This window comes from Dermacentor albipictus, chromosome 4 (genome assembly GCF_038994185.2).
Source record: "Dermacentor albipictus isolate Rhodes 1998 colony chromosome 4, USDA_Dalb.pri_finalv2, whole genome shotgun sequence".
In the NCBI taxonomy this organism is placed as follows: domain Eukaryota; kingdom Metazoa; phylum Arthropoda; class Arachnida; order Ixodida; family Ixodidae; genus Dermacentor; species Dermacentor albipictus.
Genome location: NC_091824.1, coordinates 147542835 through 147569171, shown reverse-complemented (window position 1 = coordinate 147569171; position 26337 = coordinate 147542835). Strand labels below are relative to the sequence as shown.

Sequence of the window (26337 nt, the reverse complement as noted above, 5' to 3'; positions counted from 1 at the left end):
GCCAGAGTTTGGCAAATGAACACCGTACATAAAACAAGCACATTCAAAGATGCGAGCCTTCGTGTACCCCGGAATGTCAGCTTCATGGACTCGATCCATCCCTAAAGTACAAGTGCTATTGAAAGTTTCTCGCTCTGAGGCGAAATTATTGTGCCGCCTCTGGCTCGGGGTGGCATTTACAAAGGTATACCCGGTGCGCATTGGAATGGGGGATAGGCTCATGTACGACTCTTGTGGAGCTATAGAAACGGTTGAACACATCTTATGTCTCTGTCCCCAGTACGACGTGGAGCGTGGAGCTCTCGGAGAACATTTAACCGGCTAAGCTCTAGACCATTTTAGCAAACGAAGATCCTGGGACCATGGCAGTACGCGTCGGTACCACAAAGAAATACATGAAAGCGTTCTTGTAATACATCAAGTCGGTATGCCTTGGCCACCATGTGTAGACTTGGTGCGAACCTTTAAATGTGCCCGAAAATGTGCTCTTCCTATCTCCACAGTCTCTTTTTTTCAGTACTATGCCCCTTCGCCTAGTGCAGGGTAGCGAACCGGACGTGCATCTGGTTAATCTCCCTGCCTATCCTCTTTTCTATTTATCTCTCTCTCTCCCTCGTGAACCACGCAGACTAGTGCATGTGTTGGGAAAAGAAATATGAACCTCGCTTGCTCAAATCCCCAAACGATAATTACAGAATGGGCTCCGAACACCTGCATTACTTCCTACAGTGAAGGACAGGCAATGCGAGTGGCGTCGCTGTGCCGCGACAGCGCAACGAATGGGAAGTCACGACTACCAGCAGCGTAGCAGTTTATTGCCTTTCTCCGCGCCCCTGTGTCGAAATAGTAAGTGCGTGCATCAACGTGTTCTGTACCCTCTGTGGCGGATATTCACGTACACGGCGTGGGCCGCCAAAGACGAAAACGAGCCTGCCGGAAGCAGACTTGAGTGAGTCAATTGAGTTACGGCCTGCCACAAACTACTCATCCTGCACCGGAAAAGCCACTTCCGCTGATAATGTCGAACTCCTACCAAGTGCCTTCTCGTTCTCATCAAGCTGGCGCCAGTGTGGTCCCGTCTTGCATCTGAGACCACGAAGCTACGTCAAGGTTACTTTGTTTTTTCTCAAGAAATGAACTTCATGAAGAGACGGCAGGCAGAGGTGAAAGGCGCGCTGAAATCAGGTTAAGACGCGGCAATTACTGCAGAGCAAGTGGCTAAGACCGCAAAAGTTTACGGTGATTGCGGGGGCGGCGATGTCGCAGACGCGTTACTTACGAAGGCTCCGGGTTTTCCTCATTTCGTATTCGAGCGCTCTAAAAGTGATTTCTGGAAACGTGCTTACAAAACTAACTCTGCGTGGGCGACGGAGACCTGGCGTGTTTTCGGGCCGCCTAGCCGTCGTAATTCCGCAATTTTATTTTTGATTGCACAGCGAAGCTCGTCAGGCAGCTGTGAATAAGTGCGAGAACAGCGATGAGTCCGCTGTGCTGCCCTAAGAGTTGGAAGTCATGATTTAGGTGCTCGGGGGCTAACGACGCCACTGAAAGCGATATAGTTGCGAAGCAGATAAGAAAAAATAACACATTTTGACCTAACCATCTTTGCACTGTTCGTGTCTTCATGAAACACACAACTTCTGCAAGCAAACTTTTTCGCCTCCCAAAATTTTAGTTTTTCAGATTATTCGCACTATTTCACAGATGGCATTTAGATTATTAAGCTGACGCCAATGCCAGTAGTACTGACGAGGTCGTAACAGGTTCACCAGCGGACAACTTCGCATGTACTGCAGAAGGAGCATATAAAGAAAGTAAAGCAAAAAAACCGTCGAAGGTTGTTTTATGTTGTTGTAAACTTGAATTTAGATGTAATACTATTTCGAGCATTACTGTATTTAAGGAACTCATATGACCCATATACAATAATTCCTTATGAACATATAAAAATCCAATATAAAATCACGTAGGTTCTGATCTATCACATAAGTAATGCACCCATATCAACATATAAAGATCCCGTATCAAACCAGTATGTTGTCTATATCACATAGAGAATTTCCAATGATCATATGAACATGGAATGGGGATATGAATGGGCATCTCCATTTGTTCATATGGGATTATTGGGCATGGGCTATGTGTTTTCTTTTTCGATAGGGTTTAGGTTTCCCCTAAAAAAAGTGAGGAAGAACGCGGCTGATTTCACAAAGATGCTGACTTGATACCGTCGCTATTGCATTGTTTGATATAACTATGGACCGTCATGTGTTTTTATAAACTAACTGAATTAATTAATAGCTCTCCAAATGCAGGGTTAGCTAAGATTAACCTTGTTCAAGACATGCCATAAAGAGTGCGGACGACGCATGGACAGGCTCAAAGATTACGTCACACGCATTTCGCGAGAATGTGGAATACAGCTGCTTGCAGCCAACAAAGGTATACATATATACCGGCGTTTCCAGCCAATGGGGATGCGGCCGGCTATGTCAGATACGTCACACGGGCAAAGCCAGGATCGGAGGCAATTGGCTCCCTGCTTAGTTCGGTGCGAAGAATGTAGGCCGCAGTAGGCTTGACGACCAGCTATTGCCGCAGCGCATGAGCACAAGTGCGTAGCGAACGCACACTTTTCATTTTGGCGAAGGCACAAACTCAGTATGCTCTCTTCAGTGCACTCGAATCATTGGCCAGCATCTGCAAGCCAGCCAAGATAGCGCGCCATGCACTCTGGTCAAGCGTAGCACTCTGGCTTTGGCGTGAGATAGAACATGCTCCATTGCCACGCCAGCCGCGCCAACGCGCGTCGAACGCCGCTTGTCCCGCCGACTACACCGGACGCTAGTCTGTAAAGCGCCCCACTTTCGCCGGCGTAACGGAACTGTTGTCGCGCGTGGCGCGCGACCGCGTTACGCCGGACTATATCAGCGCCTTAAAACAGTACAACGTTCAGGCGGCCTTAGTCAAGGTCACTAAATATTCTGCATTTCTCAAATCCCAAATCCCATAAACTTATGACCCTTTCTGCACTTTCATATTTCTCTGGTTCAGGGCAAATACTAATTTGTTATACAATGTGCTTCCTACTGTGACAATAGCAGTAGATTAGATATTGAGCTTTTTATGCGAAGCATATTACGAGAGCTCAACCCAGCTCCTCAGGTGCGGCGGTGTCGCCTTGAATACCACGTGACACCGTGACGTCACGACAGAGGAGAAGTGGCTTTGGCTCAACTCTTGCAAGATGGGCTGGGTGGGAATCGAACCAGGGTCTCCGGAGTGTGAGACGGAGACGCTACCACTGAGCCACGAGTACGATGCTTCAAAGCGGTACAAAAGCGCCTCTAGTGAATGCGGTGTTGCCTTAGAAACGAGCTGTTTCTAAGGCTCAGGCATGCGTCGCTTGCTCAGGCGCACATTTCGTTGCCGCGCCGAACGCTGCGTTGCTCGACGCTCACCGCGTCCAATGCGGGGCGTCCAAGGCGAAGCAGAGTAACGCATGAGTTATTTCTTCGTCTAGCCGAACCAAATATAGCCAAGCAACAGCAGTTCACCAAGCTAAACAGTGGTTCAACAACTAAAATAAAGGCTAGTATGCTTCGCATCCTGGGCTTAACCTTACCTAAGCCACAGCCATTTTTTTTTAGTGGCTTGGAGTACGCGTGAAAAAACACACGGTAACGCTTTCACCCATCCATGTGAGTACGGTGCGCTCTTTGTTCGCTCCAAACAATAGCAACTTGTGAGCAAAGGCGCATTGTTGTTCGTGTTCGCCATCCATTACACACACGTACGTCCAAGTTCAGTTCTTGGTCGTGTCGTATTTATTTTTGTTCTTCCTTTTCTCTATTATATTTTTAATCATAATTAGTGATGGCATCTTTTCTTTCAACGTTATGAAGAATTCCATGGCCTCAGTGCGAGTCAATATTCTTTCGCGATGTTCCCCTCATGTAAGCGTGTCGGTGGTACTTAGTAGAACAGTAGCGCCTATTTGACTCAGCGTACTGCCTTTTGTGCATAATGTATTCTTTAACAAATTTACTAAATGTATATGTATGGTCCATTCACATAGTTTAACTTTTAGTAAACTATATATGTAGGCGGTTGTAGTGAGTTCTGCTGCGAAATAGAACTTTATATTTATTTTGGGACATTTGATAACTTTAGAGTTTTCCTGCCTTTAGCAAATGTGCAATGACATTTTGATCACGCAAAAGGATTTTCAAAATTATCGTCCTCTTAGTTGCATCTAAGGCAAAGTGGCACTTTCTCAGGACTGCAGAATAATTTTCAAGCCTTAAAAGTAGGATGTTGCTAAATAAATCAGTTAAAACCTGTAAACGGAGTGTTTCATTACGCGCTAGCAATTCCAAGCCACCATATCTGGAAAGTCGTAAACCACCGAATGATGAATGGCATCTTCGAATTTCCGAAGATTCCGTTCATGCAATTTCCTGGCTGGTAGGCGCAAGTTCTTGCCTTCCGCGTACCGCATAAGTGCAGCTGACTGCGTTTTTTTTTAGCTTCCTTCACTCAGCTCCGTTTCTTCTGAGTTGTGCTTTTCGCAAACCTTTCCTGTTGATTGCAGCCTACACGACGAAAGATACTAGGATGATTAGTGGGAACAAGTTTTCCTTCACGGTTCTTTTTTTTTTCAGTGTAATGCCTATGTTGTTCAGCACGCTGTTTAGCCTAACGCATCACCTACACGTCGGGGGGCGGACAAGCGGACGGTCTCTTCGGTGGCGGAATTAGGGAGCCGCGCTTAATATGGTAATTAGAGTCTCGCGCATCGGTAGCGAGCTTCAAGCAAACTGTAAGCGAGCGCCACTCTCACAACGAGGGCTCTTAATTATGTTCTACTTATTATGCATGCGCCGTGGGCACGTTTAGACATTACCGTAACTTAGCATGATGTGTCCTAATATAGGTCATCACTTCCACTTCAACCGGCAGGCCACTTCAGACGTGCGAGAAATAAGTGAACTGTAAATAAAGAACTAAAACATCGGAGTATGAAGGATAGCTTTGATGCAATGCTTAACCCGTGCTGTCGCATCTAAAACATGTGTATAATATATATGGATGGGCAGTACGCAGCCTTTTGTGGGAGGATGTTAGTTTTTGAGCCTGATCAGCAGTAGTGGCGCTTACTTACCCGGCTACTGACAAAAGTTTGCACACACACACACACACACACACACACACACACACACACACACACACACACACACACACACACACACACACACACACACACACACACACACACACACACACACACACGCACACACACACACACACACACACACACACACACATTCTCTCTCTCTCTCTCTCTATCTCTATCTATCTCGCTTTCACTCTCTCTCTCTCTCTCTCTCGCTTTCCATTTGTCCTGTAAAGCGTGCTTTGTCTGTGCGACATTAGTGTTAAAGGAGAACGCCACCTTTTGCAGTCGTTTTTGAGACGGGAACATTGCATTACTACAGGCAGCTTATTATTATTATTTGTTTTGAACACATATACACAGGTAACAGGAAAGGGAAAGCGAGGAGCAGGCTGGCAACTGCCACCGGAAGGGGCACAACACCTGCCTACTCTTCTGAAGGGAGGCGACAGCAACACAGAAATGGAAGATAGGAAGGAGGGGAAGAAAAAGGAAAAGGAAAGGAGAGCAACAGGACAAATCTAAAGACCAAAGTAGAATACAGCAACAGGACAAATCTAAAGACTAAAGTAGAACTCTGCAGCCGGAATTAAAGTGACGCCGCATCGAACACCGCGTCGAACAGCCTCCACAATTATCAACCACGTCCATGGCTAGTTCGCTATGCGGCTGACTGTGTTCTGCACGATGAGACGCCAAGTAAAGCTGCACGTAATCACCGTTGCACGTAATCACCGTTTCACGTAATCACATGCACGTAATTACTTTGCTCTCATAATGGTTACACTCAACAGAAATAGTCCAACAACACAATGTGGAGTCAATATCTCCTTCAGACCACATGAATAGAAAACTCTCATCAACGTGGTAGCCACAGCACTCTATCGGAAAGTAGGCAACAATATTTTCTTTCCGTGTTTTTTTCGTATGGACGTACAGTCGCGTGCAATATGACTTGCAACACACTTGTTCATGGTTGAAGGGGCTCTAGAGCTGCGTGGCGGCTCAGACATGCAAAATGGTGGTTTAATAAATACTACTAATCGAAGCTGTGTTTAGGTGTGGAACTTTCCCTGTGTCTGCGCAGCCGTACAGTCTTGGAGCCCCTTGGACGACGGGCACCGGTGTTGCAGATCATAGTGCACGTAACTTTACAATAAATTCCTGCAGGGCTTTCTTTTGCGCACTACATTCAGTCATGAAACACAGCGCTGAAAAAAATACAGGGCATCAGTAATCTCCGTATGTTCTGAGGCCACGACAAGAGTAGTAATTCTGTGTAAAGCTGAGAATGTGTTCGATCTTCTAGTTCCAAAAAAAGGAGGCACACCTATTTAATTCGTTATATTGTCTGGTGCGTCAGCTCACAAAATACTGAGAAGTATCACGTGTGTTTCCTCCTTGCATGAATAATTCTTGACACCGTTCTGCTCTTCGTACGCGGTTTGTGAGTTATGTGGGTCAATAAAAGATTATATCAGAGTTTACGAGAGCAGATATAATATAAAGTTTGCAACATGCTTTCATAAAGTATCATCAACCTGTACGTGCTCTTGCACAGGACATCTTTCCGTAAGGTATCTTTGACATGAGATTAGAGTGTCGCCAAACTGATAGCGAGAAGCGAAAAAAAATCTCAGCGCCCTTCTACTCTGTGAAGAAGGATGACCAGCGAAGCTGTCTATGTGGGCCCCTTAATGGCGAACTGCACCTCCGCCGCGGTTTGGCCCGGCATTGCACTATCTTCGGGATTGGCCCACATATGGGAAGTGCTTAACGTCTCCTCCACCAAGTGTCAAAGCACCGTTTCTTGTTAGTTCCACATACCCCACTCAGCAGAAGTGATTTCATCTGTGTAGCGTGCACCTAGATACATTTTAAGAATCAACAAATTTATATTAGCCCCCATAGATGCTGTGTCGCGGCACTTCCTTAATTTCTGACAGCGCGTTAAAGAAATAAAAAAATAAAGACCACGTTTCAGACAAATTTTTGAGCTTAAGGATGCCAATAAAAGGCACTAAATGACAATATTATATAAAGATAGATTGAAAAATTAGGAGCAATAAAAACAGCGCTAAACGACGGTACGAGTGAAGGGACACAGACAACAGCGCTGTCTGTCCCTTCACTCGTCCGGTCGTTTAGCGCTGTTTTTATTGCTCGTAATCATGAACCAACCAGCCAATTGCGTACTCTTTTGAAAAATTAGGCTTCTGTAGTAACAGGTTCACCAGTAGTAACCAGAAGTCAGCTTTCGTAAATGAAAGAAAAAAAAATAAAAGAAGATAAACGGGATTGGAGGGGCACGGCTAATTATGGATATGGTAACTGTTACCTGATGTCAGAACTGACTGTTCTGATTAACACAAATTAAAATAGCTGCTTGACAGCGAGTGGCAGAGAGGAACATCACGTGAGAATTACGTCAAATAGTCTGTTTTGGTGCGAGCGATTCAAATTGAGGAAGAGCGGAAGGACATTTGGTGGCTGTTCTCTGCACAACAGGCATACATTGGCATTGGGAAAATGGTAGGTTTTCAGGTGATTACTCTATCGATCTGAAGTGGCCTAATATGTTTCTTTAAAATGTCCATTTAATGAAATAATAACCTGAACATCGCAATGCTTTGTTTGAAGTTGGTGGTGGTTTCACAGTCATGGTGAACCATCTGGTGGTTCGCATGTGTATGTGGAATCGTAGAAGCTTCCTTTCTTTTCCTCTTTTTCTTTCTTTTTACCAGCTTTCTAAGACAAATTAATGTTTTAGAGCTATGGGCAAGGACGTTGTTTTGTATATGTCGTTCATTCTCTAGGAAGTTATAAATTGCAAGAATATTGACGTATCATACAAACATGCCGATAGATTGCCAAAAAAACTCAAGAATAAAGCTACACTTTGAGAGCGATACACCACCATTCAACTTCAACTTTAGTGTAGGGCACCGCTTTTGCTGAGAATTTACCGTAACACAGGCTTATCATTATAAATTTCATCCCTGAGAAGCCGCGAAAAATGCACTAATTCTCATGCACCATAGCTTCCGTCCGTTAGGATATCACAGTGTGTTTTGCTATCAGTTCAGAGTTTTTAAAATGAGAGTGCTTCATTCAGAGCGTTCTACTAGGATGGTTTCCTTTCATTCTGAGAGTTTAAAGTTTACCGACACGACTGTGGTGTGTTTAGAATTAATTTGGCAGTTTTCCTTAACCGACACCTGCCCCTCGTCGTACAGGTCCCGCATTTATCTACCACGCTTATGCACAAGATTTCATTTCTTAGTATCACAGTACGCAGTGCTTTATGTTGTTCTTATTTCTCGTATTGGTAATCATTATGTTCCCCCCCTCCCCCCCCCCCGCATGCATTTTCGCTGTTAATCTGTTCTCTTTTTTTTGTTACTTCACGGGAGTTTCCCTTTTAGTTTGGGAACATGACGCCCGGCATTATTTCTACGAAGTAAAAATAAAGTAAAGTCAGGCATAGAACTCCTGTAAGCTCTCTCGTCATATTGCCTTGTTGAGCAAAAAAAGAAAGAGGGTGCACCCGTTGGCCTCCGTATTTGATAAGGCGATCCATCATGTCTTAGAACACGGTATAGCTGCGGTCGTATACCCACTTCCAGGCCTTTGTTTAGCTTCTAATTTGACGATGACAGATTATGGCGTATATGCTGAGTCTACAGTTTACCTTCACTTTCCAAAAAACACTTTCTTTTTCAGGAAATATGAGTGTATCGCCTTTTGCAGTGGCGTTCTCGTCGCTATAAGCGAACATACATGCTGTTTTTTTATCCTTGTTTTCTTTCTTTAACAGCATCTTGACTAGCGGAAGTTGTTTGCGTTGGCATGAACTCGTAGTAATGAGAGTTTAGATTGGCCCAAATAAAAAAGAAACTTTATTGACGCTTTGAATTAACTATACACGCGCGTTGGTGTTGTAGAACACAAATTCTTTGCATCGCTATCTTGAAGCCAATGCGCTGAGTAGCAGGCGCACTTGCTGTCTGTGTGGCCCGTGTACGCATAGAACAAATCATAAACATTGAGGAAGAAAGCTCGGCACAGAACCAAAGGAGGAACACAAAGCGGAAGCTGAGAAGCACCACCTCCATCGCGTATAAATCGATCGCATGCAACTACAACGCATTGACGCGAGGATCACTTTCCGCACGGAAGGGTGACGAGAAGACCGGTGCGAAGGATCGAAAGGGCCGTTGTGAAAAGGTTCGAACAAACGGATTGAGGCTCGTGATATTTACGAATGAAGGGGAGAAGCGAAAAAAAAAATATACTAGACAGACAGCGTCAAAATGGAAAACAAAGGTTTCGAGGGGCTCAGGGCGCATCCTGAAGTTTGCTTGCAGATCCAAGTTGATCGAATAGTGCAATCGAAATGATCCGTCTTTGTCCTCACGGGAGCCGCTGGAAAACCGACCGATAGAGATGAAGGGTAAGTGGAAAAGAAAGAAGCGTGGAAAGGGGGATGGGAAGAGGGCGTGGTTATAAAGTAAACTAGCAGCTTATACACCGCGCGCCAACCGGTATCTCTCTTCCCGAATTATAGGGCGTAGCGCAGCCACAAACGCGAAGCCGGTGGCGAGTACAGAAACTAACCGCCTCTGCAGCCGTAGCTATAGCGTGTTAGGATGAGTATACGGTGCTTGTGCGCTGGAGCGCGCTGTAATCACATGGGATGCCAGTGCAATCGCCGCGTGTTCGTTTGTGCCGCTTTATTGCTGCGCCGTTCTGAATGCGAGCCGCTGAACTTTTCACCAAAAAGCCAGGGCTGATTCCAACCAAAACGGAACAAACGGTGTCGCTTTGAACGCCAGTCCGTCCTGTCTCCGTTAGTTTATTCTTCGGCGCCCTCTATTGAAAGGAACGTCAAGAAAAGACAAAAGCCAGCTTGCGAAGGGCCTCCATTGAGGGAAACTGAATATACGGACATAATAAAGCTTTCGAGCGTTTCCTACTCGCATCGGGAATAAGACCGGTTTTCTTTCTTGCCTAGCGGAGCGAAGAATAATATATATTACTGCTCGCTGGTAGAATATGTGGGCACAGCAGGGTGCGCAAGTGCGTGTATTGCAGAAGACGGCTGTATCCGCTAGTTCTCCTGATCTCCTTTGTCGTGTTTCTCACCGAAAAGGAGATGTCTTTGCTTCCGTGATTCCAGCTGAGACAGATCACAATAATACATAATCTGGTGGTCACGTGCTCGTGCTTGCATGCCAGTTCTGTAATTTTCGCCAACTGCTAACTTTTCTTTACGATATGCACTCGTGCTATGAATTACCTTTTAGCCAGATGTCTTCTGTTTAAATGAACAAAAAGGAAAAAAATGTACAACTCGGTACATATGTCGTCGCAAAACTGAATGTTCCAGAAAACCACTCTGTAACCTAGTCGTGGTGGGATAAACTTCCACTAATGTCAGCAATAGTGTATTGATGCGCTTCAATCTGGATTATTGAAGAAAGCTACGGCATAATTCGTTAATGTTTCAGGGCAAAATTACCCAGCAACTAAAGATCGTACTTTGCATGTGTATATATCCACCTTACTTTGAAAGTTTGGGGCCAACAATGCTGAGGCCAACATGTGATGAGGATTTCAGTTGTCCAAACTGCGTAGCCTTCAACCACTTTTGGTATCGTGAAAAAAAATCTGTATATCGGGCCTGCATAGCTAATGCCAATAAATCTGCTGATTACTATGTGACGAGGTACCATACTTATGCCCTAATGACTCGTAACAGGACCATCAAGACTAGTGCTAGAAATGCGTTAAGAGTAAATATGTTTAAATTTCTCACATGCCATGTGTGATAGTATCAGTTCACACCACTTCATCCCGCGCGTCTTGTTTGATATGGTGGGCAGTGCCCCGAAAGTACTGTTAAAATTCAGAAAAATATATCGCCTACTTGAAAGTTCGCAAAGGAGGCGTAGATTACCCCTGCCTTACCCGCTTTCTTGTGTGTATTTTATTTATTTATTTATTTATTTATTTATTTATTTATTTATTTATTTATTTATTTATTTACACATACTGCAGCCTCAATCAGGCTATTACAGGAGTGGGATGAACAACAAACATACAAACATTTATAAACAAGCTTGCGTGAAATGTTTCAGTGGTAGTGAACAGATGTTGCCCAGTAATGAATTCCAGACGGCAATTGTTGATGAAAAAAGCAACTGTGTTTACAGGAATCAGTGTGGGTAGAAAATGTTCACATATTTAGAGCATGGTGATTCCTCGTACATAAGGGTTTGGAAAAAGTCAAATAGTTATCTAGAGAGGAGAGGCGAGGAGAATTGATTCACGTGTGAAGAAATTTGAGGCATTCAAGTTTGCGACGCTCTGCAAGAGGAGTGAGACCATGTAGAGGAAGAGAGTTAGACGGGGAAAATTCCTTGTCATATCTCCTACAAACAAAACGCACTGCCTTCTTTTGCACTGATCTAGTTTTTTGACGTCACAGTGTTTCTATGGATTCCTTACAACGCAGCCATATTCGAGGATGGGGCGAATAAGGGTTTTATATGAAAGAAGTGTAGTTTCTTGAGGAGCAAGATGCAGCGTACAATGTAAGTAACCTGGTCTTTTAAAGGCCTTGTTACAGGTGACATCAATGTGTTTCAACCTGACAAATCATGTTTTAGTAGGATGCCTAAATATTTCAATTCGAAGATCCTATTTAATGTAATATTGTTAAAGGCATAGGCAAAGAAGGAAGGGCATGAGCGTCGTGTAAAAAAACACGGAGTCAGTTTTGGAAAAGTTGATATTCATTTGCCATGCTTTGGACCAGTTACAGAAGTCAGCAAAATAATTGTTAAGGACAACAGCATCAGTAGGAGATTTAGTTGTACGATATAAAACGCAATCATCTGCAAAAAGGCGTATTTTAACTGAGGTGTGTAGGGGGAGATCATTAATATAAAGCAGGAATAAAAGAGGACCCAATACTTAGCCTTGGGGAACCCCTGATGAAACGTGCAGTAGAGTTGATATTACATGAGCTCTAGCACAGACTTATATACACAGATGTATATATATGTATATATATATATATATATATATATATATATATATATATATATATATATATATATATATATATATATGTTTCCGAGAGTTTTTCCTTTTTCATGATCAAATAGAACACGATCTCATTCGATGGTGCCGTCTCGCCGCAGGCTACGGACGTAATCTTTTATGCATGTTATTTTGCGACCTGCGCCCTTCACGTTAATGTAGGAGTGTACCTATATGAATAAGTCCTAGAAGGACAAGCTTAAAAGGAGCAAACAAATTTTTGTTGGAGGAAAGGAAACCCTCACCCTGAGGGTAAGTAAGGGAAGAATATGTAGGAGGGCCGACATTCATAGAAAAAAGAAGAAAGCTAACAAGAAATAGAAAGTGTAATATGAGAGAGAGAGTATCAAGCAAGTAATAGAAAATAACATGAAACGTGAATGTGCGCTCAGTATTGAAAGCAGTTCAAGCAAATAGGATGTCGCGTGGATGAAATAACGCCTCACTTAATTGGCTTTCAGCTCCGAAGAGCGACGAGTCACACGACGAGCCAAAGAAAAAGAAAAAAATTTCTCCTATAATGATTCTCAGCGAGCGGAAGTCTCAACAACATGACTTCAAAATCCGGGTCGCGTTACTTTTTTTACCCGCAGCCAACGCCACTGCTGGAGAAAATGAAGCAGTGACACCAACCTTACAACACACATTAAGGCACCCCTGCGATGCACGAGTGCGGCTGATCCCTGTCATCGTCTGAGCATTCTCTGTGCACGGTTTGCTGTTCTTCCATCACGGATGCTTTGCTGCTGCTGCACTCTTCTGGGAGCAGGGAAGGGCAAATAGCGTTGATGGGGGTGAGGGGCGGAGGTCAGGACTCCTTCCCAAAATAAGGAAAGCACGGGATCAAAGAGACGTGATCAGGGGTCGGACGACGCCGCTTCCCTCAACCCACTGCGGAATTCCGCCCAAAATCAGATCCGGCTGTAATTGGAACGGCGAACCTCTCGAGGCCTGCGCCTCGCGCGGTTCGTTCGCTCAGCGCGCTGTTCTTTCTGCGTGTTCCCATCTCTCTCGTTCGCACTTCCTCTCATCAGAACAGTGCCACTATCGGCGCGGGAGCAAATAATACTCGGTCCTTCCCAAACGCAGCCCTGCGCAGGCAAAGCTGAATCAACGCCGCCCCGTCACGCCTTTCGGCTGACCCCACCATCGTGAGCCAAGGCCGACGGCGGTGACTGCGTGCCGCCGTTCGCGGAACATCTATCTGAACTACTGGCAGCCAAGCTGATGAATCGAATGCGCCTTATTCTGTTCTCCGATAAAAGCGAGCTTTGTTCTCCGGTCGCAGCTGCTGTTTCGGCTATGATAAAACAATAAGAGCCTCTGCAACTATACGGTCCTTGTTTGGAGTGCCACCGGAAGCGGAAATTAAAGCGGGGCTGTTTTCGATGGAAAGGAACTCAAGATTTTCTATTTATATGTGTCTGCGGAGAACAATGCTCTCCTGAATTTCCGGGTAAGTAGTTTGTTGTTACGCATTTCAGCGTTAATTTCCACTCGCTGCTTTTTGAATTTTTCTCGCGTGCTCGCTAGCTGTCATCCACAACCTGCGCGCTTCCCGGGTGCTCTAATTCAATGCGACAATTCACTTAGGTTCGTAGTGCTGCCGGAAAATCACGGACGCGTTGTTACACCTTTTGTACTCGAAGAGTAAGCTCCAGTCGCGTTCTTCCGAGCCTAAATGCAAAATGATGCCGGGTAACTGTGTATTGTTAAGGACGTGAGTCTACAGTAGCACAATGTACAAGGCTCCATTTGTATACCAGCGTGCATTCCGAGTATAAGTGAGTCTCTTAATGACTTATAAAGAGATAGCGTAGCCTGTTTCTTTGCAAGCCACATTGCCTCATTAAAGTCGGGAACGGTTTTATGCCGCTTTCTATCAGTTGCTTAACGACTGTTGTGTACCACCGTTTATGTCAATATATTAAAATCTAAACGTACGAGGTCAATTTATGTTACGCGTACTAAAACGTAGGTTGTTTTCCCAGAATCGAGACCGCGGAGGTAAAAAATAAATAGAAAGGAAAAAGAAAAAGAATAACGTCACTATCACACTCTCGCTTTTATAGTACAATTAGTCGTCGCAGTTTACTGCTTACCAAACGCGAAATACCTTAGAAGGTTCATTTGACTTTCGGATTAATCGAGGGTAGTGAAACCTTCATGCAAAGCGCCATGCAGTCGTGTTCCCACGACAGCGTTCCTTGTCGTCCTTTTATGTTTTGCTTTAGTTCTGGTGGTACCACCACTAGCGCCCACGAATTTCATTGCTAATTACCTAATTACTACTGATGGCACTACGTGAGCTGGGAATGGCAAGGCGTTCAAACGATTTCCGCTTACTTTAGCGGCTGATAACTACTCGTAGTCTTCCCAGGTTATTTAGGTTCGAAGTTCAATCTCACTGTTTATAGATAGCGCGGAACAGCGCGCTTGTGGAACAATGCATTTGAAGCTTTTAGCGAACACAAAAGATAAAGAAACAATCATCGTGAAGTAGGATATCGCTGCGAGTCGCACGTCACTGGCGTGAAGTAAGCTAACGCGAGTCTCAGAAAACAGAAAGCAGGGTATAGTCTCTATAATAATACCGCGCAAACTCGCCAAGAGGGTACTCTAGATTGTATCTTGAATATACATTTCATGTCGACGAATTAACTGGCAATTTCGAAAGAAATCAAAGCAGCGCATTGAGCTGGCGCAAGCAGTGTTCGAAAACATCCATAGTTCTAAAGTTGTTGGGGAACTGTCCTTTCTTCAAAGCTATTGTTTCGTTTTATCGCCGTCATAACAATCGATGGTGATTATTATGAAGAATCTACTACGTGTGTGAACAGCAACGGCGACGTAAGACAACCGCTGTAGGAGATATGCCGTGCATACTGTAAGAACATCCCGATAATCGCTGTTATCGGGACTTTCATGATAAAAATAACGCAGTCACTTATACAATGCCGAGCGCAAGTGGCTATGTGTGACAGCAAAGGTGAATGACAGCAAAGGAGCGCCCCACATGTTTCACTGTATTCTACCTTGACGCCTGCATCAAAGTGGTCACACGTTATCCGAGTTCTGTCGACGTCGCCAAGCGTATTGGACGTTGTAGCGTAAAGCTGTATGGCTGCACCAAAACCCAGCACAATATGCGCGCCAGATAAGACGCGACTGGAAGAATCGGGTGTACCACGACAGCTGTGCTTCCGCAGGGATTTTTTTACTCATACAGAGCATTTCGCACAGCACGCGAACGCAACCAAATTAGAGAAGATGGGTGCGCACGCGCACGGAGTAGAGAATGCCATGGCTCCCTTTAGCGCCTATGCATGCTATGCGTCCGCTTGATAACAAGGAAACGCTTTTCTAATTACTGATGCGGAAGTAAACATTAAAGACGCAACTTCTGAGAAAAGTGGAAGAAATGCGACATGCGCAAACGTGCCCGCGGTCATCTGCTACGTTGCAACAGTGCTGACTGTGCCCCCGTCGATGCCGAGGCGCGGGAGGGTGACAACTAAGCGCGGAGCGGAGGAGGACCGCGGTGATGGCGCTACATTTAAATATTGAGGTCTTTCTACGTCTTAGCGGAGTGCGGCTGCCATCTGGCGGAAGTTACGCTAACTGCAGCATCGCTCCGTGCCAGCCCAAATCGATAAAGCGCCGCGCTGTTGCTATTTTATGTAGTCCCCGCCTTCTATACCGCATGGTTGCACGTCGGTTCACCGGATGGCGCCGAGTGTCTGTGTAGCAATTTGCCTGGAAGTCTTTTGCGTTAATTCCGTTTGCTGGCAAGCTGTATGCGAGCCAAGTATTGCTGGCCATCAGGTGGCCATGCATGCGCACTTATGGTCAGCCTGTTGTCAGGGTAGCATTTCGTAACTTTATCTAATTTACGATGATTTTCTTACTTCTTTGATGGCAACAGCTTTTCGTTGCTTTTAGAAAGGTTCAGACAATTGTGGACTAAGCGGGAAAATGTTTCGTTTTCATACCCTAACTCATACTTAACTCATACTCTAAAATCGCAGATTGCCAAGCCCGCCTATAATTATCCCGATGAGGTACACAGGTCAATGTTTCGGTGTTTGTTTCTCTGTTAACAGCAATGCCACAGAAGTCAAAATGAAAATTGGAATGTTTTTAAAACTTGGCTTCAAACTTCAGTAACCCGACGCCAGTCAGAAAAAAAGAGTCAAGCGTCAGGATTGCCGCTCGAGGCACTTTGCGTGTATTCGCGGGCTTATTTCACACTGGAAAGAACACTTCTATGTAGCAGGTATTGAGAAACAGAAATCTGTGTCGGGAGTTTTTCATGTTGCTCTACAATTTTCTCCTTGGCGCTTTTCATCCAATTATAATAATTGAGACATGATTAGGTAATTCAGAATAATTAGGCAATTAAGCGGGATTCAGAACATGATCTGAGTATCTCCAAGAGACGGCAAACAACATTCCCTTGGTTCTGTTCAGCTGCGTAGCACTTGCACATTTTGAACGTTTTGGTGCAAGTTAAGTGAAATACCCTGTATGCTATAAATTGGTTCAGTTATTCACCGTGCATGATTTCAGCAAGGTGGTAGAGTGGGGGCTTGCTATTCCTTCAAATCAAGAAATAAAGAAACTCAATTAGCTACCCGAATTGATGAAAGAGAATAATATCTAGAAAGTTGGGTTTAGATAAGCATTATTAGATTGTTTTGCTTTATCTATCTTATTCGCTAATATAATGCTAGCTATCGCTGAAGTCGTACATGAAGGCTCTTAGTAGTCGACTAAGTCATCATAGCCGTAAATATAAGCCTCATTGCGAAGGAGCATTGTGAAGGAGCTCTCTGTGCAATGGTGCTTGTCAACGTGTTTATACGTAGACAGACACTGCAACGTATATAATGAAATAAACCAACAAAAACTCAGGAATGGAAGGATTTCGCGGGTTTACCACAAACATAATACAATGCCGCGAAAGATTTTTTTGTTCATGCTGTGGACCATGAACCAAAATTTAGTTTTTCACTTACCTTAACGAGATTTCACCTACCACTTCCTACACAAATTATGCCGCGTTGAATCATCCTCGTGTGCTATTGGTGAACCAGAGTAGGTCACATCTCTTTTGCTCTTAGCTTGTCCGCTTTAGGATTAGAAGAGGCAAGAACTGCTTGTCAAGATTAAAGCAAAGAGTAATTCGATCTCCCTTTAGGGGCTATTCTTAGACAGTCACCTTCTTCAGACATAGCATAGAGTGCATTATACGCTGTGCGCAACTTATTTGGTTCGCACTCTTGCTTTAATGGACTGACAGTGCATATCCGCTTGAACTTTATGAACGAATGAATGAATGAATGAATGAATGAATGAATGAATGAATGAATGAATGAATGATATTTACAATGGGCTTGAACTTCATTTAGTCTTTCTCAACATGGCACTTGGTTGCTACTCATGTCAAAAAATATGTGGCTGTTTTTCATTTTTTTGCTGTATATTGGTCTATATTTAGTTAGTTATTTACATCACTCGTACAACCTTATCCCATATTTAAACGAAATCGTGTAGGAGGAAGCATGTGCCTTCCAGCATCTCTAGCTGATCATCTAGCTAAATGTAATCTAACTTGATTGCGTTTTTTTTTCTTTTGAAAAAACGAAGTTTGACTGGCACACTTTCCTTATTTTTCCCACCGTTCCCTGGACGGCGGGAGCCTTACCACCAAGCTGTTTTAAAGCCGATAGTTTCCCTGTGGAACTAGAATGCATTGCTTTTCATTGGCTTTATGTAACTCCGTGTCCAAATTTATTTCAGGTTTTTGCTCTTTCGTTTTATTCTTTTGTATACATAAGTTCCCTGCTACATTACTTCACAACTCCTGCTTGGGTCAATTCCTGGCCAGAACTATACTTAAATAGGTAAATTAATATATCTAAATTTACTTTAAGTGAATATTCGAGCAACCAAACTTTTTTTATATATATATCGTGATCGCAAGACGTGTCATGATTAAACTACACCTGTGTGGTTCTGAGCTGTTATTCGTCGAGTTATAAGAGAGTGCGCAAGTTATTGAGTGCGTCACGTCCTTTTTTCCTGCACTTCAAGCAAGGAGGGAAGTAAGAAAAAGAAAAAAAAAGAAATCGCCTATGCGTAAAGTCGCTGCCAAGAAATAAACCAACAAAAACTCGCGAATGAAAGGATTTCTCGGGGGTACCACAAACATAATCTTTCCCACAACGTTCCTTCGTCGATGGTGGCTTGCGCGAGTGATGATGTCTTAATCAAATTCCGGGCGCGCAAATCTTTCTTTCGCATAATCTCCAGTCCCACAGAAAAAGTAATCAAGCGACCGAGGAGGGACGGTACTACGAGAGAAAGTGCCTCGCAGTGTTCAAAGAAAGAAAAAAAAGAAGAAAACACTTGCAAAAAAAAAGAAAGAGGTGAGGAAACAGTGCCTACCGCATTTTCATTCCCAAGAACGAATTCTGGTTGTGTCACAACCGAGGAAAAGAATTAATATAAACTTGAAGCAAATATATTGCGCGTTCCCTTTTATGACTCGCCATTTGCAGTTGTTTCTCGATATGGTGCTTCCATTACCGAAGGAAGCATCACGTCAGCACGCAAATGACGCCAAAACCCGCGACATGCTTCCTAAGGGTGTTCTCTATCAGAGAACCTAGGTTGCTTCATCACGTTGAGTAGAGGGAGCCACTTTTATTGATGCACCCTCCGCGGCATTCGGTCTTCTTTAATACAGTGCAACAGTGAAAATATGAAGGCACGACCGGTCGCATGTTCAAGAAACAGTCACGTGTTACCCGCACACATCGCATGACCTGACAGCGAGCTATCCGGCACAATAAATGTGAACACACAGCACATGTGCAAAACCTTGCAAACCGTAGTGCAGTCCATGAGGAGCGTAGAGCCCAACACCAATATTCCGTTCTAAGTACAATATGTAGAGAGGGAAATGATATGCTCTAAGTCAACCTGCACGATCGACATTGTGGCGAAAGTTAAGAGACAAAAAGGAATATCTTCACGACTGCATGGCGCCAGCTTTGAAAAAAACAAGCACTATATAACTAGCGCATAATAAAAGTTTTCTAACATAAGCTTTGGTATTTTTCTAACAATCATGTCTAAAATAACAGCTGTATTATTAGTACAGCTAGCTTAACAGGATTTAGATCAGCAACCACAGTTACTTAGCTGCAGATTTAATATTGGGCGTTTCAATGGAATATTTATGCTTACGTTTTATGATTCTATACGCACATGTGGAGCAAACACATAAGGATATGACTTCTGTGGGTCCGGAAACATTGCTTTTTTTATGTTGCTGCTATCACCTTTGTCATAATGCGGCTTTTTTCAACAATGTAATTGTATCAACATATTTTCGCGATTTAATAACGCTGCGTCGAAGAAACACTGGCGGCCAGATCTGGTGGCGAAACCAGTATGCTTAATCCCTTTGGTAAGCACCACTGCGTTGTGTTCATCTGTTTAGGAAGCGACACGGTTTCCTCAAGTATTCTTTTTCATCCTATTCCTGTCGAAAATCTCCGTGCAGGAGGAGGATGTTCCAGACACCCCTGTTCAAGGAAAGGGCAAGAAAATGCCTCGTGGAACAGCGCTCGGAAAGTAGCGATAATTCATATTAGCAACCTCCCAGTTTAGGTCACAATAATTTTACTTGCTGCAATGGATCTATCTATCTATCTATCTATCTATCTATCTATCTATCTATCTATCTATCTATCTATCTATCTATCTATCTATCTATCTATCTATCTATCTATCTATCTATCTATCTATCTATCTATCTATCTATCTATCTATCTATCTATCTATCTATCTATCTATCTATCTATCTATCTATCTGTCTGTCTGTCTGTCTGTCTGTCTGTCTGTCTATCTATCTATCTATCTATCTATCTATCTATCTATCTATCTATCTATCTATCTATCTATCTATCTATCTATCTATCTATCTATCTATCTATCTATCTATCTATCTATCTATCTATCTATCTATCTATCTATCTGTCTGTCTGTCTGTCTGTCTGTCTGTCTGTCTGTCTGTCTGTCTGTCTGTCTGTCTGTCTGTCTGTCTGTCTGTCTGTCTGTCTGTCTGTCTGTCTGTCTGTCTATCTATCTATCTATCTATCTATCTATCTATCTATCTATCTATCTATCTATCTATCTATCTATCTATCTATCTATCTATCCGTCCGTCCGTCCGTCCGTCCGTCCGTCCGTCCGTTCATCCGTCCGTCCCTCTGTCTGTCTGTCCGTCCATGCGTCCGTCCATCCGTCCGTACATCCGTCGGTCTGTCGGTCAGCTAAAATAAGTGCTAGCTAACTAGCTTCGCCTTTGCACGTTCGTAGGTTTGTAATGCGATTGCCATAGCACCTGCACGTCTGCCAAAAATCTCCGCTGTGTCGATTATTTCTTATTTTCTACGCTGGCAGGACGACGTGCACAGTCACTACACTGCACGCAACTGATGCGAAACGGCTAGGGCGCGTTTCGAGTCGCGTGACTGGCTCGGCACGCATCTTCATCTCTGCAGCGGCTTCGAGATCGTTAGGAATGGATCAAGGAGATCTGTGCTGCTCATCTCGCCGGCCTGAGTGGTTCTGGGAGAGTGAGGCTTCTCGACGAGGCTGGCGATGAGAGATGCACGAGCGACGGGGATAAGCTCAAATGAGCGAAGAGCTTTATTAAAAGAGCTTCGGCTGGTCTCGCTGTCCATCTCATCTCGGGCCGGGTTCGCAGCTAGGAGTACTTTGAGCTGGTCGTCAAGCGGCACCGGCTGCGAGTGCGCAACTAACACTTGTTTTTTTTTTTTTGCTAAGCTCGGACACAGCGAATGAGTTCCTGTTCTTTCTTATGCAGCAAACACTGCAGAATATAGTTTTGGGTAAAGAATTTAGGGAAGTGTGTTAGTGCCCCTCGCTGCAGATAAAGCAAATGCCCGGCCCAAAAGGGAGGGAGAAGACGCCAGCACTATTTAAGAACAGCTCAGACCGAGCTGTGTAAACGTCGTTTGAGGTGAGAGCAGAGAGTTGCACGCTGCCTATAACCAGACATAATGTCAGTGCGGCAAGATGGCACCTGTATCCGTGTTATTTTTACCTGTGATCGCTTTCATTGCAGGTAAATTATCACTTTCGAGCAAGGCACGATTAATGTAATAGAATATTTGTAAATATCATCTTAAAAAAGACATAGAGATAGCCATGTATATTCAGGCTATCAGGTGCCGCCGGGCCGCAAGTAGTATAGAACTTTCTCAAACCTACATGAGCTCCACCAACAGCCGTACGATCGACGATGACTCGCGTAGAGGTAAAAACTGTGCAGAAAGCATCAAAGATTAGTCAATGTAAACGAATAGCCGAACATATGCGCCCACCGCGTTTCTCAGGCCGCACTTCAAAGCATACCGGAGGTGTTTTTGATTAGCGCGGCGATTTCGTCGCTCTTCCATCTCTCCTTGGATGAGGATTTGTCTTGGGGGCACTTGTTAAAGCCAATTTCAGAACCTTACATTACCTGTTTTTATATCTATGAGCGAATAAGGGGCTGGTGAAGCGAACGACAAGGCGTACGACAGTGTTTCTGGAAAGCTATTTGCTTTCTTAAAAGAATGACGGCCCTTGAAGACGTACTTATGTTGCAGAGATAATAGTTAGGTAGCGTTTGTTGTTTTACTGGGCGTTTCTGTAGACAAAAGAGCTGGTCACCATCTATGACGGTAGTATATGTGACTATGTAAGCCGATTCGTTATTTGTGTGTTGCCTCCGGCGGCTTGCGCGGCGGCGTTAAGGCGACTGTCCTCCTCTACCACCGCCGTAGTCCTCCTCCGCTGTCACCAGAGCTGAAGAGTGTGGCGGTGGCGGAAAAGGAAAAGGGCTGTCGAGAGCGCTCCAGAATTTCCCTTTCCTTCAGTGCAGGATAGCAAACTGGACCTGCGCCTAGTTAACACCCCTGCCTTTCGTCTCTTCTAGCGCTCTATTAATCACGAATTCTTGTGCTGTGATAAAAACATCATTCGCCTGTGTGGACCAGATATTATTTGACTCTAGTTTTTTTTAGATTTGGTGGTGCACTGCTCAGCGCAAGGACATGCATGAAGCAGACTAGCATAGGCCACAGCCTGGCTGCTAGCTATGTTCTCGCTGTTGTTGTTAATGATAATGATAATGCCAATGCTGATGATGATCCTAAATGCAGTGACATCTACCAACTCCGATTGACAGGTCATGCTTCAGGTGGTTCTTCTCAGTGTACTAAAAGGATTAACTAGAAAAAAAATGAGACTGGCATTAACAAAAGATGATGAAAGCAAGAATACTGAAGACGCTCATTGTTTATGAGTCATACTAAATGAACACAATAGCAAGAAATATCCAAAACAAAAAAAGTAATTAAGAAACAAAAGAATAATGCGACAAACAATAAAACCGATTATATTCGTAAACAAATTTCTCCATGGTGATACATATGTCCCAGTGGCAGGGAGCCAGTACGGACGCCCCGAGAGAGAGCAGAGGAGGAGAGTTAAAGAGCAGGCCAAGCTGTCGCACTGGCATTCACAGTCCTTTCCTCGCGAAGGAGGAACGACGACAGTTGAGTAAAATGTAACCACTTGAGTGTAATCATTCGCAAAACGGACTAAATGAAGAAAGCCAGACCAAGTAGGTACATGTAAATATTTAGGGGTGGCATTTGAAAGCGCAGCTGAAAGCGTAGTTTTGAAAATGTTACTTGAAAATAGAGCTTTTTACAAAATTAAGGGAGTCATAAACGTTGAAATTCTGTGGAAGATGTAAGAGATCATTTTACCTTCAAATGAGTGTACCTACATACATGGTCGTATTTATATAACCTGTCTTCGAAACGAAAGAAAACATGGTGCCAGCAACAATAGCCTTAGCCAAATAGCTATTTTTGATCAAGAAGCGACCCGTCTGGCCTGATATATCCTTAGTAACCGAAAATATTTCTTACAAAAGCGCAGCAAGCAAGTATGAAGTACTTAACATATATGGATTCCCGGATCGATTAAGGGAGGAGCGCAAGGAAAAAATGAATACGTGATGATTCGCTGCTGACATTGAATGATGCAGTTCGCGTAAGTCTAGAACTGCGGCTTAGAATTTCGCCAGGAATATAGAAGTGCAGCCTTGAAACTGAACAGAAATATTATGCAAATCCAATGAACATGTTGAAAGCTATGTGATGATAGTTTTTACTGAAGCGGTTAATGAAATCTATGCAAGTAAATGCGATGCATACAGTTCTGTATATTTTCATCCTATACAGTGTTGTTTTTTAGCTGCACCAGATTTTTTAAAAAAATTGCCTGAAGCCGATAGCAGCATTCTAATCCTTGATACAAATTACACGATGACGCAGCCTTTATGTTTACGATATGTCGAAATAGCTAATTGAATAAATAATAACTACGCTACTTCACTTTCTAAATTATTTGATTGACGGCACATGTATCAATCTAAAAAATCAGCTAGTGAATATGCAAGGCATATCGACTTGGCACGAATTCTGAGGATAGCACCGGTTTCGAGATATGCGCAGTCAAATTTTCTTTTAAGAGTGCACTATTGGTCCACTTACATTTTTTATGTAAAGCATGTTTAATGCATTTGTAGTACAAAAGTATGCGGAATGCCAGTGCATTTCGTCAGACACTTCGATAATTAACCCGAAAATGGCGCAGTCCTGAGAATTCGTTCCAAGTGGGTGCGCTACGCCTTGCGAGCTAACAAGCTAAAATTCGCTAATTGAAATATGTGCAGTAAGATAAGCAATTAGAAATATAGTGTAAGCATGTTAATGATTCAATTAAACACATTGATTTCTCATAGGCGCTGCACCATCGAGTAATTTAGTCAGAGGGTAAGAATTGTGCTGTCTGCCAGGCGCAATATATTTAATTTGGTGCAGCTACAAAAAGAAGATTATGTATCTAAAGTGCAATCTAATGAAGCGTTTATATTTATGCACCGGCTAAAAAAATATTTAATCTGATGCAAAATTTATGCGTTTCCACTGCACCAATCAAGAGCTATGCCGAAATGCAAACACCAGCGTATGCGGGTGCACGTTGGGAGACGACGACGCGGGAACGCAATGACACGGGAACGACGGCGATGTTGGATGTCTGTACAAATAATAACGGGGAGGAATGATGTATGCAAAAAGGTGTACGACACAAGTGCAAATATATTTAAGGTTTCTATGCGCCTTGTGAAACAGGGGCACGTACTCGCTGTCGCACGAAGTTTAGGAAAACAAATAGCAAATACTTTTTTTGCTTTAAGGAGAAATCCATAGAAGAGGAAGAATTTCCTGCATCAGCCAGTTCAGCCAGGCTGTGCTCTCTGCGCCATTGCTTCATGTTGCCGCTTTAACTCGCACGTTTCTGTCGTTTTGTGAAGCCATCATAACCGTCATCATTATACGAGACACAAAAACGCTTAGCTCGCTTCGTGTTCTATGTGTTCTTATCGTTTTTTGCCCAATTGCTGATTTCTTTGTGCCATACCACACGACCTGCGTGTGTACGCTTGTGTTTGTGTCTGGGAGCTTCTAATTTAAACTAGGTCACTGGAAATAGGCTTAACGAGTTATGCGGTAGCATTTTGCAATCGTGCTTCTTACAAGCGAATTTATCAGTTTGGAAGTCTAACAAGCAACATTATTGGTAAGGAACGTCTGCAGATGTGTTTCTTCCATTAAGAACATTTGTTAAAAAGCTGAATACAGATATATACAGTAACAGACGTATATCAAAGTAACATAATGTTCATTTCAAGCATTCCTATACTGTGGAAACAATCTGAGTAGAAATAATAATTGACGTACTCGCACCACACATCCGCACTCGGACGCAGTGTGCTGACTCACACATAATTCAACACACAGCGGAGAAGTTACAGCACAGGCAAGAGCAAGTAATAATTATTTATCAAGTTAACCCTGCCACAATGATCTAAGGTAGCCAACCTTTCAGGCATTGCTGCGTTCTCCAACTTGATAGAATATACACATTTTTTTAAAGCAGACCGTCACGTTATCCGGAAAGTGTGTACAACAATGTTGCCTCCACTAGCAAAAAACATAGAAGCACATTTTAAAACTATATTGTCAAAAAGAAAAGAAAGAGGAACGCATAAGTTGAGTAGATGGTAATCAATATGCAAGAAAAAAAAGTTTTTAGCAGTGGGACTTTGCGACGCAGACAAGGCGCCTCTGATAGATTGCAATAATTTGGGGTATCTGCCCGAGGAAATCTCTACTTCACGATGAGAGCCGGAATCAAAGCGAGAAGTGCCAAGAGAACCCAACAGTGTCTTTAGAAAAAAAAAGGGCGCACACAGACACTTAAAGACCACGTATAGATAAGTCTGTTCGCTGGAGCACTGTCCGTTTTTCCCTTTCATCATTCTAGGAACAAGTCGGCACTTTGCGAAGCGGCGCTTTTGTGTGCATGCTGTTCTTTTTTCTTTTCTTGTTAAAGTGTGACGTTGGTGGACCTGCTTCGAAAGTGCTTAAGAAATCGATAGTTGCTTTCTTTATCGATCCTGCCATTATGGCAGGAGGATGACGCATCCACAGGGTGTTATATATTTATCAGGGTACTTTGGTATAGTCCCCATTTATTTATGTAAATTCCAGACGTTAACGTACCCGGTGGGCCGACAGGTTTTTGTTATAAAAGGTATCTCGTTGTTTGCGCCTTCACTTGAGCATAGTCGTGTGTGCTTCTATTTATTTTTACCGTCTCTTCTAATAATTCTCCTGCTTTCGCACTAGCCTGAAGATGGTAAACATAATTTTGATAACCATTCTTTCTTAATTCAGTTCCTCTAAACGAATAACTTTCAGTTTGCAACCGTATCACATGCCGTCCGAGTGGGACGCCATCGTTAGTCAATTTCATGCTATCGAAAATGTCTGCACACCTACTGTCAGTAGCGGGGCTTGCGAATGTAGTTGGGAGGTTTCTGGAGTTTTATT

At 43.5% G+C, this 26337-nt stretch overlaps 1 protein-coding gene across 2 annotated transcripts in view; it reads right to left on the bottom strand.

Annotated features, from left to right (window-relative positions):
- LOC135902182 (hemicentin-2-like) overlaps positions 1–26337 on the bottom strand; it is a 602016-nt gene that overhangs the window by 390707 nt on the left and 184972 nt on the right. The gene's annotated exons all lie outside the window — the stretch shown is intronic.